General features: G+C 43.5%; 1 protein-coding gene across 1 annotated transcript in view; it reads right to left on the reverse strand.

The window, feature by feature from the left end:
- The window catches only part of il1rapl2 (interleukin 1 receptor accessory protein-like 2), a gene marked incomplete at both ends in the record, with an annotated part of 446,015 nt that overhangs the window by 302,243 nt on the left and 127,720 nt on the right, over positions 1 to 16,052 (reverse strand).

The raw sequence follows: 16,052 nt of genomic DNA on the forward strand, positions 1-16,052 counted from the left end.
GATTATCTGAGTGCCTGGATCTGTGAGAAGTGATGCTTCTTCTTCTTCTTCTGATGGTTCTTTCTCTGTTCATAAAACTGCAGCTAACTGCAACTAGTAATTAGTTGCAGAAATGGACTCAAACTGAAAGATGTTACTGTACATAAGTTAATACGGTTGTACCCTGGGCAGGAATTTCACAGAGGCCATGAAGGTCATGACCACCGTTGCCCTTCAATGTGGCCTTCTGTCCCTCAAAAACCTTTATGATGCCCCGCCCACACTGCCCCAACTGATTGTACCAAATGTTCTCCTTTAACTCTTTCCTGTCAATGTATCTTTTGAATTCTTACCCATACCCATCTTCACATGAGTCCAGTGACTATTATTCCTGGGCTGAGTTTTGTGAACTTTTGACTTTTTAACTTTTGACTTTGATTTAAAATAATTGTTTTGTTTGATGGCCATCCTGCCCTGGCATTTGGCTTTTGTGCCTTCACAAAACATACAACAGCAAAAGCCAAATGGGCCTTGCCCCTAAAATTATGACATTCTAGGCCTGGTTGTACCCATAGACATGCAGTCCACGATAGCTATACTCATACTGTAGATAAGCTTCCTATTCCCATTTTCACAGCTACCTACTTTGCTGAATTGAACTGCCATAACCAACACATCTTCATACTGTAGTGAATGGTGTCATCCATGGACTCCATGGATCGATTACTTCCTCTTCTGTGTTTGACTCAGAAGCACATGGTCGCTATGACTGGAATGACTGTTCTCTAAATGTATTTATAGGTTTGTACCAATAATCACATTATAAACCATCAACTGTTATTGCTATAAAGTGTTGCTCCTTTTGCTTTAAAAATGCATTTAAAGTTTGCAGAATAATTTTACTGTGATTCCTTAAGAACCTTTTGTGTTGTAATTAACTTTATGAACTAATGAACTGGTGGGTGAAAATATGTATTAAAAATGTGCTTCACAAAAGTAATATTCTTGTCTATTAACAAGTTTGAATGGAAATGTACTATGCTGTAAGTACACAATAAATACTTGAATATTTGTATGGGCTTGGGTTGTCCCCTCAACGTTGCGGTTACAGTATGAGCCAGTAAAACAGCAGATCCAGGCCTGGACCACTGGCGTAGCTCCAAAGTAGCCTGACAGCGTGTCGCAGGTTCAAGTCCAGATCCCGACGGGATTCACGTTCAACGTATTTAATAATCACTAATGTGCATTGGCCCTTCTAAATAAACGACATAAAGTTAAAGTAAAGTATTTCATTTTCAAAGTGGGAAAGGTGTTTCGAACAAAAACAAGGCATTGTCTTACCTGAAAAGATTATTTCATTCAGATTTGATTTGCACCACAAACAAGTGTCTATCTTTCAATATCATTCCTTTGATGTGTTCTGTGGATAGTCTGTGGATAGTCAAAATAAGCTAAAACCACTGGAAGTGAAAGATGAATTAATTAATTAATACCTGGCAATGAATGTGTTAAGTATATTTTGAGACCAATACTTTTGTATTTTTACTCAGTTCATTTTGATTTCTGGACTTTTACTTGTAACAGAGTATTTCTATATTGCAGTATTTATACTTTTAACCTAAGTAAACAATGTGAGTACTTTTCCCACCACTGCCTGCTGGTCACCAGCAGTCAGTGAGTGAATCTAGCCTTCTCAAGCTACAGTCAAACACAGTTGGTTTGAAAAAAATAGTTTGGATTACTTTGTTTGATGGGAAAGCGTTGCGATGGAGAAATCACATCAATATAAACTATAGCACCTGGATGTGAATCGCCCATGTTACCTTGTACTGCCCGCTGCCTCTGTGATCCGGTCTATTTGAAGAAATAATCCACCGTTTACTTTGAGGTGAGGACATGAAGAATGCAGAGGCCCACGTTTCCAATCATAGTTGTTTGGCTGAAGATCCATACTACATGTCATGTTAGTTATGGTTTAAACTTTAAGGGGAGCTGCATAGTCACCTTCTTTCAGTCCGGCTCAACTTGCGCTGGATTAATTAATTTGACCTATACTTCTGTGCTGCACACAGGGATGGTGTAAATAATTATTTGGGAGCAGGTGTGTAAGATTCCAAAAGTATAAACATTTTAAATGGCTTGCATACACTCTAAATATTTTTTTCAAATGAGATTTGGCCTTATAGATCGATCCAATAGGCATAGGAGATAATGGCAACTGCAGAGCACTGGGAGCAGTCCCGAAAATGGAGCGTTTTTTGTCCTACAAAGTGAACAGAGAGAGAGAGAGAGAGAGCAAGAGAGAGAGAGAGAGAGAGAGAGAGAGAGAGAGAGAGAGAGAGAGAGAGAGAGAGAGAGAGAGAGAGAGAGAGAGCAAGAGAGAGAGAGAGAGAGAGAGAGAGTGAGAGAGAGAGATAGAGAGAGAGAGAGGCCTGACTGTCTCGTTGGCTGCTGCTGCGGCTTCCTGTTCACAGCAGACCTACAAACCCACAAAGCGTTGCATCCGCCATGCATTCTGCTATGTTCGGTGCGCGACACCGCCACGTGACAAAGTACAAATCAGGCACGCTGTAAACACACACAACCTCTATCAGTCAGTAAAGAATGCAGAGTATTCACAACATTCACCGCTACGCTCCATTCTCTTCTGTCATTAGTATCCTTTTTTATCGCAACCAAGGGTGCACACTTGTTAGTTATATAGCTTGTAGATCTGCTATTGTAGATAATATGCAACCGGTCTTCATCCCATGATCTGGGAGAACGATGTGATGCGTTGCCTGTCGTTCTGGGAGTCTCCAACGCCTCTGCAACATTGATCATTTGTTTAATCGGCTCGTTGGACAGAATTATTTATTTCAATCAGAGTGAATAAATACTGTAATATTAAATAAATACTGTTAAAGTAAACGCCAACTCAGAGAGTGTAGAAATGAATGGTCCTTTCTGTTTGAGGATAAGATAATGTCTGTGATTTCAAGTAAAATACAGACGTCGCTTTTACAGTGCGAATGCACCAAAAAAATAACACAGACATCAGGGTTGCATTTCCCCACATAATACTAATCATGTGCGAATAGGACTGAAGTATAACTCTCATTTATTCCCCCTTCTGTCCACCACTTCTCTCTCCCTCTTTTCTCCCCCATGCAGCTCACGCTACCTTGCAAAGGCCTATATACCTTACTTTCCTGTTTCTGTGCTCTGTTTCTGTGTTCTAAGGGTGTCATGCACCGAAAATAGCAGATTTACAAGCTCACAACGTGTCCACATATCGTGAGCTTGATGGGCTATTTTCGGTGGATGACTCACTTCCCTCTGTTCAACCCATTTTACTGTCTGTCTGTCTGTCTCTCTCTCTCTATTGCATGGTTTGCAGTTGTTTTTGCAGACAACAATATAAAGGTTTTGGCAACAGAATTACTTCATATCACCCCATATCTTTCTCTGCCTCTCACACACGCACACGCACACGCACACACACACACACACACACACACACACACACACACACACACACACACACACACGACAACAAACACAAGCGCTTTCATATGCTCTCTCTCTCCCTCATTGTTATTTTGTGCGTTTCACCCAACAGTGATTGATCTGAACCCAACTGAATACACAGTTCAACATTGCTGAAAGACGCATTGAAAAAGTGTGCGTGTGTGTGTGTATGTGTGTGTGTGTGTGTGTGTGTGTGTGTGTGTGTGTGTGTGTGTGTGTGTGTGTGTGTGTGTGTGTGTGTGTGTGTGTGTGTGTGTGTGTGTGTGTGTGTGTGTGTGTGCGTATGCGTATACGTGTCATTACTCTATTGAATCCTCTCTGTCATGGTGGGAGAACTCCATGTAAACCTGCTGTATGACCAGAGCCATTGCAAAGTGACCTTTAGAGAATGGAGAGCAAAAGACCTGACCTTTTCAATCCATTTGTTTTGTACCAAAGTCCTGAAACATTTTCCTGCACACATGAAAAGACTCCAATTCTAAGGTATGGATTCTCAAAAGAGGAGTCCTCAGGGGTCCAAAACGGAACCAACATTGTTTGGTTCCATTTCTCTCAGAGTTAAATTAGCACTGAGGATTTTACAGTGTAGATTTGGGGGTCCCGCAGATAACACATCGTGTCAAATGGGGGGTCCGTGCCCCAATGCCTATATCAAACTGGGGGTCCTTGACAATAAAAAGGTTAAGAATCACTGCTGTAAACAAATGGAAACACACAAGATTCCATGCTCGCCACGACGGGCAGACGATCACACTTTACAAGAGGAGTCAGTAGAAGAAAACAGCACTGGTGGAAAAAGTACTCAATTGTTTTACTTAAGTAAAAGTATCAATACTGCAATGTAGTCATACTCTGTTACATAGTTGCACATAATCATCTGGGGACCCCCCGGAAATCATGTGGGGACCCCCCTGGGGATCCCGACCCTGAGTTTGGGAACTGTCTGTCACAGGGTCATCTCTGGTTCTCTACACAGTGACCTCACACAGAGTCAGAGCATTTTCTTTCACCTTGAAAGGCAGTGGGATTGTAACAGTAAAGACACACAGAGAGGTAATGTGAAGCATGTTGTCTTACCTTTAGTGAAACAGTGAAGAGGAGCAGAGGAGTCAAGTTCATGGAGGCAAACACCAGGAGCCAATGCAGGACACCAAGGGAGAAAGAAGAGGAAAGAAGATAAAACACTGTGAGATTACATCATTGTACAGCTCTTGTGTCATTCACCACTATAGTCATGTTTTACCAGGTGGTAGAAAAAGTACTCAAGTAAAAGTATCAATGCTGCAATGTAGAAATACTCTGTTACAAGTAAAAGTCCGGAATTCTAAATGTACTTGAGTAAAAGTACAAAAGTATATCAAAATGTACTTAAAGTACCAAAAGTAGAAAGTATACTCATTACGCAGAATGTGCCATTTCACAACTTTTCAAATGTATAAAAATCTTTTGAAAATAGCAGATCTACAAGCTCACAATGCGACACATTGTGAGCTTGTAGATCTGCTATTTTCCAAAAATGTATATGGGGATGAAGTGGTTAATGTATGTTTTGTAATAATAATCAAAATCTACAAAGTAATTAGTAACTAAAGTTTTAAAATAATTGTAGTTGAGTCAAAAGTACAATATTTGTCTCTGAGGTAGTGGAGTAGAAGTAAATGTACAAAAAAGTGTTAATACTCCAGTACAGTAAAAAAAAATACCTCAAAATTGTACTAAAGTACAGTACTTGAGTAAATGTACTTAGTTACTTTACACCACTGGAAAACAGCCTCAAGTGTAACCACGGTCGCACGACGTAATGTGTGCGAGTTGTTCTTTCATTTAACACCGCTTAAGCATCGTCCAATAGGGACGTGGATACTAACGGCCCGTGGAACATCAAGGATGTTTAGTGGAGGAAAAAAACAGCCCTGCTATTTCTCTAAGTGTCTGAATGATATGAGAGAGAGAGAGAGAGAGAGAGAGAGAGAGAGAGAGAGAGAGAGAGAGAGAGAGAGAGTGTGTGACAGTAAGTCGTTATGTGGGCTCTTGATTTTCAAGTGGAGAAATGTGGACACTGAGGAGAGCTGTTTCAATATTTGAGCACTCGCTGTCGTTCTGAGGGTGTGGGTGTGTGTGTGTGTGTGCGCACGTGCGCGTGCGTGTGCGTTCCAGTCATGCTACAACATGACTAGACACCCACACTAATCAATGTTTTTCCACAAACTACGTACAGTATAAATCAAAAGGCCCCAATAGAGTCAAATGCACATATGGAGTTAAATGCACATACAGTATATGGAGTCAGATGCTTTATATGGAGTTAAATGCACATAAGGAGTCAAATGCATACACTTATACAGTATATGGAGTCAAATGCATACACTTATACAGTATATGGAGTCAAATGCATACACTTATACAGTATATGGAGTCAAATGCACACACTTATACAGTATATGGAGTCAAATGCATACACTTATACAGTATATGGAGTCAAATGCATACACTTATACAGTATATGGAGTCAAATGCATACACTTATACAGTATATGGAGTCAAATGCATACACTTATACAGTATATGGAGTCAAATGCATACACTTATACAGTATATGGAGTCAAATGCATACACTTATACAGTATATGGAGTCAAATGCATACACTTATACAGTATATGGAGTCAAATGCATACACTTATACAGTATATGGAGTCAAATGCATATATATGGAGTCAATTGCACATACAGTATATGGAGTCAAATGCACACATATATGGAGCAAATGCACATATATGGAGCAAATGCACATATATGGAGCAAATGCACATATATAGAGTCAAATGCATATGGATCAAGTGCGGCATTGGTCGAACACTAGGGCCGCATTCTGTCCCAGACCTCTAGTCTATTAAATAGGTGAATGATAATGACCAGAAGGACACAACTGGGTGAACACGCATGCACACAAACACACCACACACACCACACACCACACACACACACACACACACACAACACACACACACACACACACACACACACACACACACACACACGCACACACACACACACACGCACACAACATATCGCAGTTTCACTCTGTGATGTTCAGACCCAAAGAACGTGTGCACTAAGTGTGTGTGACAGTCAGAGTACCGTGTCTTTTTATCCCTATAGGAATAGGAAAGGAACACCTTTGATACATCAACTCACCAAACTACCAACCAACTCTAATGTGACCAATTAAAAATGACAGTTTGGTGACGGGTCAGGCTGACCCGCACAGACCTCTCTGTGTGTTTGAATCTCAAAAAATACAACACTGACAAAATAAGTAGCCAAGAATACACTCTTTCCCAGAGCACTGTTAAAGCAGCACTAACTTTCCTCATCTACCCTGGATTTGAACCCGGTTTCCTGCACAAGTGCTGACGTTTTACCATTGAGCTAATAGAGCCTGCCTGCTTTGCTCAGGGGATGAATTGAATCTTGACCATCAGGTCAAAATTTGTGTCAGATCCTGCATGTGTCTATAGGTGAGACATGACCTTTGACACGATCTAAGTGTCTCAATAGAAGAGCAGGGAGACAACATACAACCACCCCAATTGTATAAGTTATATTGTATAAGCGTACTCTACCACACAGATTGGACAAAATTACATTTTATGAATTGAAAAAAATAATACATACATGCTGCTTTAATTTTGTCGACTAAATAACTAACTTTTTTCACTGATGAAAACAAAGTAAAAACAAAATAAAAACTAAGCTATGATGACTTAAACTATGGCTAAATATTCTAAGACATAAATATTGGAAGACATCCAGTAGAACTAAAACAAGTCATTTTATGCTTGGTTGCACGTGAGTGTTTCGCTCAGAGAATTGCCTACAAGCTCACAACGCGTCTGTGACACGTTGTGAGCTTGTAGATCGGCTATTTTCGGCATGCAGCCATTTATAAATCAGGCATTATGACGCAATGAAGGCCTGCCAAAATGCATGTATTTTAGTCGACTAAATCAACTGCAGATTTTGTCGACTAAAACTAAAACATTTCAGATGACTGAAACTAAATGGAAGTTTATTCAAAAGACTATAACTGAAACTTTTCTGTCAAGATTAACTCTGCTCTCTGCAATTTGAACCTCAAAAACAACCCTGACACAGTTAGGAAGCCAAGAATACACTCTTTCACAGAGTGAACGTTGCTCCCAATGTGTTTTTATTGACGTGTGTGTTAGTGAGTCATGTTGTCCACCAGTCACAAGCTAGTCCACATCCTGGCCAATGAACCGCCTCTAGAGGCCCATGTCCTGGCCAATGAGCTGCCTCTAGAGGCCCACGCGTCCTGGCCAATGAGCTGCCTCTAGAGGCCCACGTCCTGGCCAATGAGCTGCCTCTAGAGGCCCACGTCCTGGCCAATGAGCTGCCTCTAGAAGCCCACGTCCTGCGGCCAATGAGCTGCCTCTAGAGGCCCACGTCCTGGCCAATGAGCTGCCTCTAGAAGCCCACGTCCTGCGGCCAATGAGCTGCCTCTAGAGGCCCACGTCCTGGCCAATGAGCTGCCTCTAGAGGCCCACGTCCTGGCCAATGAACCGTCTCTAGAGATCCTCGCCTTGGCCAACAAACTGCCTCTAAAGATAGTCGTCCTGGCCAATGAGCTGCCTCTAGAGGCCCACGTCCTGGCCAATGAGCTGCCTCTAGAGGCCCACGTCCTGGCCAATGAACCGTCTCTAGAGATCCTCGCCTTGGCCAACAAACTGCCTCTAAAGATAGTCGTCCTGGCCAATGAGCTGCCTCTAGAGGCCCACGTCCTCCTGGCCAATGAACTACTTCTAGAGGTCAGATCCTGGCCAATGGACCGCCTCTAGAGGCCCACGTCCTGGCCAATGAACTGCCTCTATAGGCGGACCTTAAGGCGGGGACATAGATTGGTGAAGCAATAGGAAGTGGCGCTGGTAGCGAGCGCAAGGCTTTGGATCCGCCCTTCAAGACCTTCGATAGTCTACTGATCACATGACCCAACAATCGATTCTCCAGTTCTAGGCAACATAGAATGTTTTTTTTCTTTTCTTTCTTATTTCCACACAACAGCTCTAAAGTATATTATGACATTGTTCAATGTTGAAAATGAGTGGTATATCCCTTTAAGAAGGGTTCTCTTTTTAAGGTATTTCCTCAGGCGGTCGGTGCGGTGGTGGATGTCGCGCAGAGGACCGTGATAGGTCCGTTCAATTTAGACACATGACACACAGAACGTTTGGGATCAGCTCGACACACACCATGTCAAAATCCGTGGTTCAACACAGTTCAAATCCAGAGTGTAAATTGAACTGGTGAGGATGCACACACACAATGGACCCCTATGTATAATGAGGGCAAACAATAGAGCAGGATGGAAGAGGTGTCTGTACCCTCTCACAGTTATGTAAATCAACACTGAGGATCTTTACAGTGTCATATTCACTGAAGATAAGAACCCATCTCTCTCTCTCTCTCTCTCTCTCTCTCTCTCTCTCTCTCTCATCCCCCCCGCATCCCTCTCTTCCCCCTCCTCTCCTCTCCTCTAACCCCTCTCCTCTGTTGTTTAAAGCAAAACGTGTGTTTGATTGGTGGTGGTGGTGGTGATGATGGAGGGGGGGGTGTCTGAATAGAGATGAGGAGGAAGGAGAGACAGAGACAGAGAGAGAGAGAGAGAGAGAGAGATGAGAGAGAGAGAGAGAGAGAGAGAGAGAGAGAGAGAGAGAGAGAGAGAGACAGAGACAGAGACAGAGACAGAGACAGAGAGAGAGAGAGAGAGAGAGAGACAGAGACAGAGACAGAGACAGAGACAGAGACAGAGACAGAGAGAGAGAGAGAGAGGGGGATTATGGGAAGGCAGAAGGTCCTATATATAGTGTGAAGCGTGGGTAGAGCTCCGTATTGACAGGAAAGACACACACACACACCATTTCCTTTTCCCACAGACACACAGAGAGAAAGAGACGCTGCGCGCGTGCACACACACACACACACGCACACACACACGCACGCACGCACACACACACACACACACACACACACAGAGAAAAAATATGAAATGAAAGCTGGTGGCTGTATGTGTGTGTGAGAGAGAGAGAGAGGAGAGAGAGAGAGAGAGAGATGAGAGAGAGAGAGAGAGAGAGAGATGAGAGAGAGAGAGAGAGAGTGAGAGAGAGCGAGAGAGAGAGAGAGAGAGCTAGAGAGAGAGAGAGAGAGAGAAAGAGAGAGAGATAGTGTGGGAGGGTGATTGTTTGGCTTGTATTGCATGTGTGCATGCGTGTGCGTGCATCCTCATTTCACAGTGTTTTGTCATTATAGAATTTAAGAAGTTCAGCGCACGGTGTCGTGTGGAAGGGTTGAGGGGATTTATAAAGAATAATTCAATCTGCTGCTGTGAAAATCCCCCGTTAAAAAAAATCTAAAAAAAAGAATTCTTACATCAGTGGTTCTTAAGGTGGTGTCCAGGGACCCTCAGGGTTCCAAATGGACCCTTACAGGTCTGTGACTCTGAGAGTGTACAAATGGAACCAAATGGACCCATCCTCACAGCTTGTCTCTCCTACTCTGTCTCCCTCACAGCATTCCTATTGTCTGTCTCTCCTACACTGTCTGTCTCTCCTACACTGTCTGTCTCTACACTGTCTGTCTCTCCTACACCGTCTCACTCACAGCTTCCCTATACTGTCCATCTCTCCTACACTGTCTCCCTCACAGCTTTCCTATTGTCTGTCTCTCCCTACACTGTCTGTCTCACAGCATTCCTATTGTCTGTCTCTCCTAAACTGACTCACTCACAGCTTCCCTATACTGTCCATCTCTCCTACACTGTCTCCCTCACAGCTTTCCAACTGTCTGTCTCTCCTACATCGTCTCCCTCTCATCTTTCCCACTGTCTGTCTCTCCTACACTGTCTCCGTCAGCCTTCCTACTGTCTGTCTCTCCTACACTGTCTCTTTCTGTCCCCCCCCCCTATCCCCTAAACCACCATAGAGAAGTAAAGTAACAAAAGACTATTTTAAATGCCTTAACTCACATCCCAGTGGCTGCAGTTCCCCTCCATTATGTATGGTTTAACTGCAGGGCATTCAGGTATCAGTAACCGGTTGTTAAGAGTGCCAACAGTGAAGTGGAGCAGATTGCCTGTGACTTGGTTTATCTAAATCAGTGGTCTGTCTCCTCACTGCCTTCAAACCCCCCCTCTGTCTCCACTGAGCAGAATGGTGTCTGCAGATTTAATGTAAAGGATGGCCTGATGAAACACAATCGCCTCTTATCAAGAGTTCAAGGTGTGTGTGTGTGTGTGTGTGTGTGTGTGTGTGTGTGTGTGTGTGTGTGTGTGTGTGTGTGTGTGTGTGTGTGTGTGTGTGTGTGTGTGTGTGTGTGTGTGTGTGTGTGTGTGTGTGTGCGCGTGCGCGTGTGTGTGTCAGCCCCAGGCTAGGTACAGAGCAGCGCAAAGTGTGTTTGTATAATTTTCTGAGAATGTAACCTCATCCCTGCGGGTGCTTCCGGAAACATCCGTTCCCAATTCATTTTCCATCGACCTGAACATCCTTATATACTGTTTACCGACCCGACTACGCCCCCACACCATCTAGCCCCTAGCCCAGTGGTTCTCAAAGTGCGGTCCAGGGACCCCCAGGGGTCCTTGGGGTGGTTCCAAGGGGTCACCAGCATAATTAGCTAACAGCATCGCAATGATTTTAACGTCAACGTTCAATTCGATTCAAAAGGGCTTTATTGGCATGAGACATTGCCAATATAGCAAAAGTGGAGCAAAACAATCGAAACAAAACAACGTACGCTATTGATGTGCGGGTCAGGTTTTTTCATAACCCGCCCCCGCCCGCCCCACACGGGACCCCAACCCGCCCGAACCCGGCCCGCAGAAATGTATATAAATCAACGACCCAGCCTGTCCCGCAACCCGCCCCAAACAAAGCACAGGCATGTCCATTCAATTGCTTTCCAGAGAGAGAGAGAGAGAGAGAGAGAGAGAGAGAGAGAGAGGGGGGGGGGGACAGAGGGAGGTGAGAGAGAGAGCGTGGGTTGACCTGCGATATTTGCGTCAGATCTATTAACCGTCCGCCTGCCCCGCGGTTCAACCAGCGGGACCTGCGGGCTACGGGTCGGCCCGTGCATCACTAACGTACGCACAATTAAATGGGAGGAAAATAAATGCGTAAACAGAGCTGTGTTACATCGCAACTTAGAGAAAAACTATCTTACAAAAACGAAAAGAGTACAAAAAGAGTACAAAAAGAGTTGTGACGTAGTTATACGTCAACATAGGAAAGGTTAGCTTGGGATAAACTTTTGAAACAAATGATAGCAGTCTCTCTGTCTCTCTCTCACACTCACACACACACACACACACACACACACACAGGAGCAGACACTGAGGTAGTGCCGTTAACTTTTCCAGACTGTATAATTGCGTTTAGAACAAAAGCGAGCGCTGCGGCGCTGCGTCCAGCGCTCCGCATCAAGAGGTGTTGGGGATAACACCAGAATAATGGCCAGTTAAAGCACGACCCCTCACAACACTTTTTTTTGGCCAAGCATAATATAATTCAGAAAGTTTAAGTACTATTACATTATTCTCCGTTTCACAGGCCGAGCATGAAACGTCCCTGGGATCCTTTTGAGGGAGTCTGACCGCTTTCATTTAGTTCTGTTCAGGCTCTGTCTGCTTTTCACAGTTTAAGCACCTTCAACCCGGCGCCCGTATTTTAGACATAAGAAATCTTTAATCACTTAAACCCTCTATAGTAAAGCAAGGTTATAACTGTACTCCCCCTGTCAGCACCAAATCTCTTCAGCAAGAATTTTTGATCTCCACAAGCTTGCGTTGCGATGCGTTGTGAGCTTGCAATATATATACATATATACATACATATTTTTTTGCAACCCTTTCACCCAGTGCCAATGTCTAAGTGATCCTGGGTGCTACACTCCCCTGCCAGCCTAGGGAGCCCAGAGCCGAGCTCATGCCTCCTTCAACGCATGAGAGCCAATTAGTCTTCTTATCACCTGACAGGGGGAGTTTCCCAGGTAGGACGTATAGCGCATGGAAGGAACACGTTATTCCAACCAGTTCCTTTCCCTCCATCAGGCGCCCCGGAGCGTCCACGGCAGGAATCGAACCCAGGACCTTCTAGCTGTGAGGCGACAGTGCTACCGACTGTGCCACCATGCCCCCTTGCAATATTTTGGCGAATGTTCCCCCCAGAATAGGCATGCTGGGGTTCACATGGTTAAAAACGGCATCCAACAAAATAACAGATTTTCAATATATCTATAACAGGAAACAGCAGAGAAACAACAGCGATATATGAGCTACATGAGTTGAGATGAGGCAAATGTTTTTAGAGATCAGGTCATCTTTGCAGACTAAAAGAATAGGAGTATGAATCCAACTCCAACATATGAAAAGCATTGAACACTTTCAATGGACTTTTATATTGTGATTCCTCAGTTCAAAGTAGCTCCCTATCTTTCCACCATTTGGAACGATGAATGAATCGACACGTCTCTCTCTCTCACATGTTGTGTGATCTCCATGACCTTCCTTCCCGCTGCGCTGCGTATAAGCTCTGTGTTTCTTCTAATGTATGCGGGATCAATACGTTCGCTCCCACGGAGAGGTCCTTATTAACTGATCAATATGACCATTCACATCGTTATTATTTACTTGATCAATACTCCGCTCAGATTATAGTTTAATTATCAGCTAAGGCCTATGGCATTTACATTCCAGTCAGCTGTTGTTGTGAGAGCAGTGCTGTTGCATAATCATCGTGTTTAAAGCAGTTTATCTGCCGTCTTTGCTGTGAACACAGTGAGGAGCCAAAGGTTGAGTTATGGGTTTGCCCTTGTGCAAGGCACTGAACCTCCACATACTGTAGAACATTGGTTCTCAAAGTGGGGTCCGGGGACCCCCAGGGGTCCTTGGGGCGTTCCAAGGAGTAGGATATACAACATCAGTGACAACACAGTCGAAAATGAATGCTATTGGTTGGGACCAGAGCGGGCGTGGGGGAATGAATGCTATTGGTTGTGTAGCTTGTCAATCAAATCATCACAGGGTAGCCGAACCCCTCCTGCAAGACTTTAAACTAGCGACTGAAGCATATAGTATTTATGACAATGTTTATTAAAGACAGGGAGCCGTGATTTTCAGTGATTTTTTCCCCCCTAAAACATAATCATCAGGTATTATGGTTACACTAGGAGGAAGATTTTTTTCAAAAAAGTGTACAGAAAGTGTTCAATAAGTATACCTGGTTCTCACCTTAGCACCTCCTCCACCACCTTAGCACCACCCACCTGTCTTAGTCCCTCCTCCTCCTCATGCCCACACCTGTTGTGTTATGATAATGAGGGGGAGGAATTAATCATTAAAGTGCTGTTTTTCTATTGGCACGTTTGACCCTCAAGGTTCCAGCCTCCAGGAAGAAACTCAAAATAGTCAGAGAAGACATAAAACACCATAAAAACACCACCAGGGGGCTTAATGGAGTTCTATCAACCTCATAGACACATGAAAAACAGAAAAAGGGCAAAACCATGGCACCACCTCTTTAAGGTAATAAAATCAAGTCTAAACTTCAGCAAAAACCCATCCGCTTGCATTGAGAGATATTCATTCTGACACCAGCAGGGGTGAAACAGCGAGACTACAGGCCATTTATATGAACTGTCACTTCCTATATAGACTAAATTTCAAAGGCGCATGCTTGGCCCTTGGTTGAAATGCTACTGAGTCACAGAGAGAGAGAGAGAGTGAATTGTTGTTTTTGGTAGACATCGTTTCAGTTACATCTCTCCGCAGGGAGTGAGAGAGAGGGAGACAGACAGTGGACACAAACCTATGGATTGTAAGCTTTTAAATACAATGAGTGGTCTCAGTGTGACTTCAATCTTCAATTCAAACCGGCCCCCTGGCAGCCAGCTATAGAGTAGATGATGCCCTGTGCAGGGCAATCTAATTCAAAGCATGTATTCTCCTTTGTACCGGACCAGAAAAACGCTGGTATTGCAGCGGCTAGCTCAGCTGACCTCTGCCTCGGCAGTGTGGACCCGCAGAATGCAACAGTAGGGCTATTACACTGCATCTCCCTCTCTCTGCTTCGGATCAACTAGTTTTGGAGAGCAAGAGAGTTTGAGTTTGTATTACTATGCTTGAGAGCAGTGGTGTAGCAAGTAACTAAGTACATTTACTCAAGTACTGTACTTAAGTACAGTTTTTCTTTGCTATTTTACATAACTGGAGCATTTCCAATTGTCAATGCGTTTACTTCTACTCCACTACATCTCAGAGGCAAATATTGTACTTTTACTCCACCACAATTATTTGAAAACTTAGTTACTAGTTACTTTGCAGATATTCATTATTACATTATAAAACATACATTAACCACTTTAGCCTTATTTTATACTTAGGCTATTTGAAAATAGCCGATCTACAAGCTCACAACTCGTCGTGATGTGACGGGTTGTGAGCTTGTAGATCAGCAATTTTTTGGGGGGTGCGTGACATCACCGCACAACTAACATCGTATTATGAAAAACTCTTAACCTCAACCTATACCTGTGGGGACATTCTGCCCTCTCAAGTATAGTAATACAAGTACAAACACGCACGCACACCACACACACACACACACACACACACACACACACACACACACACACACACACACACACACAGAGCAGAGCACAAGAAACTCGCCTAGAAAATGTCTAGGCCACGCTAGGTCAGCTCAGCGCAGCAAAGCATAGCTAATGGGTCCAGACAATAGTGTATGTGTGGGTGTGTGTTTTTGTAGTTGTGTGTGTGTGTGTGTGTGTGGGTGTGTGCAATACATGCATATTTAACTTTGTTGGCTGTGTGTGCACGCATACTGCAGCCCGGGGCCATGAATGACCTGACCTCAACTATACACGCCTGACCTTATACCACCGTGTGCAATAGAACACAGCTGTGGACCCATGACGATGAAAGGTGTGTGTGTGTGTGTGTGTGTGTGTGTGTGTGTGTGTGTGTGTGTGTGTGTGTGTGTGTGTGTGTGTGTGTGTGTGTGTGTGTGTGTGTGTGTGTCATGTGTACATGCATGTTTTTCAAGGATCTGCTTGAAAACATGAAAAGAAACATGCAAGTATACGTGATGTTATCGATGTGCTAATGCACAGCTTCTCAATGAACTAATGTCCAGAAATAAAACGAGTTGCATCTCTTTCTTTCTTTCTTTCTTTCTTGAACAGCCATGTTTCATTCTCACCAGAAGCAGTAATAAAAATTAATGCATGTACGCATAATTTACAATGCAGGCATTCAGGAGACGTTCTTATCCAGAGCGACTTACAAAAAGCAAGGTAAACACATACATCAAATGCAGAGAGACAGCATACTAAACTAGGTTCACAGGTAAACAATGAACCTAGCATCTGTGTAAATAACATGTCTATCTAAATTACATTTAAAGGTAGGGTAAGTGATTTTATTTGGTTAAAATAAGTTAAATATTAAATAGCTCTATATTTGGATAGTACT

This window comes from Gymnoscopelus braueri (genome assembly GCF_963280865.1).
Source record: "Gymnoscopelus braueri genome assembly, chromosome: 20".
NCBI classification, from domain to species: domain Eukaryota; kingdom Metazoa; phylum Chordata; class Actinopteri; order Myctophiformes; family Myctophidae; genus Gymnoscopelus; species Gymnoscopelus braueri.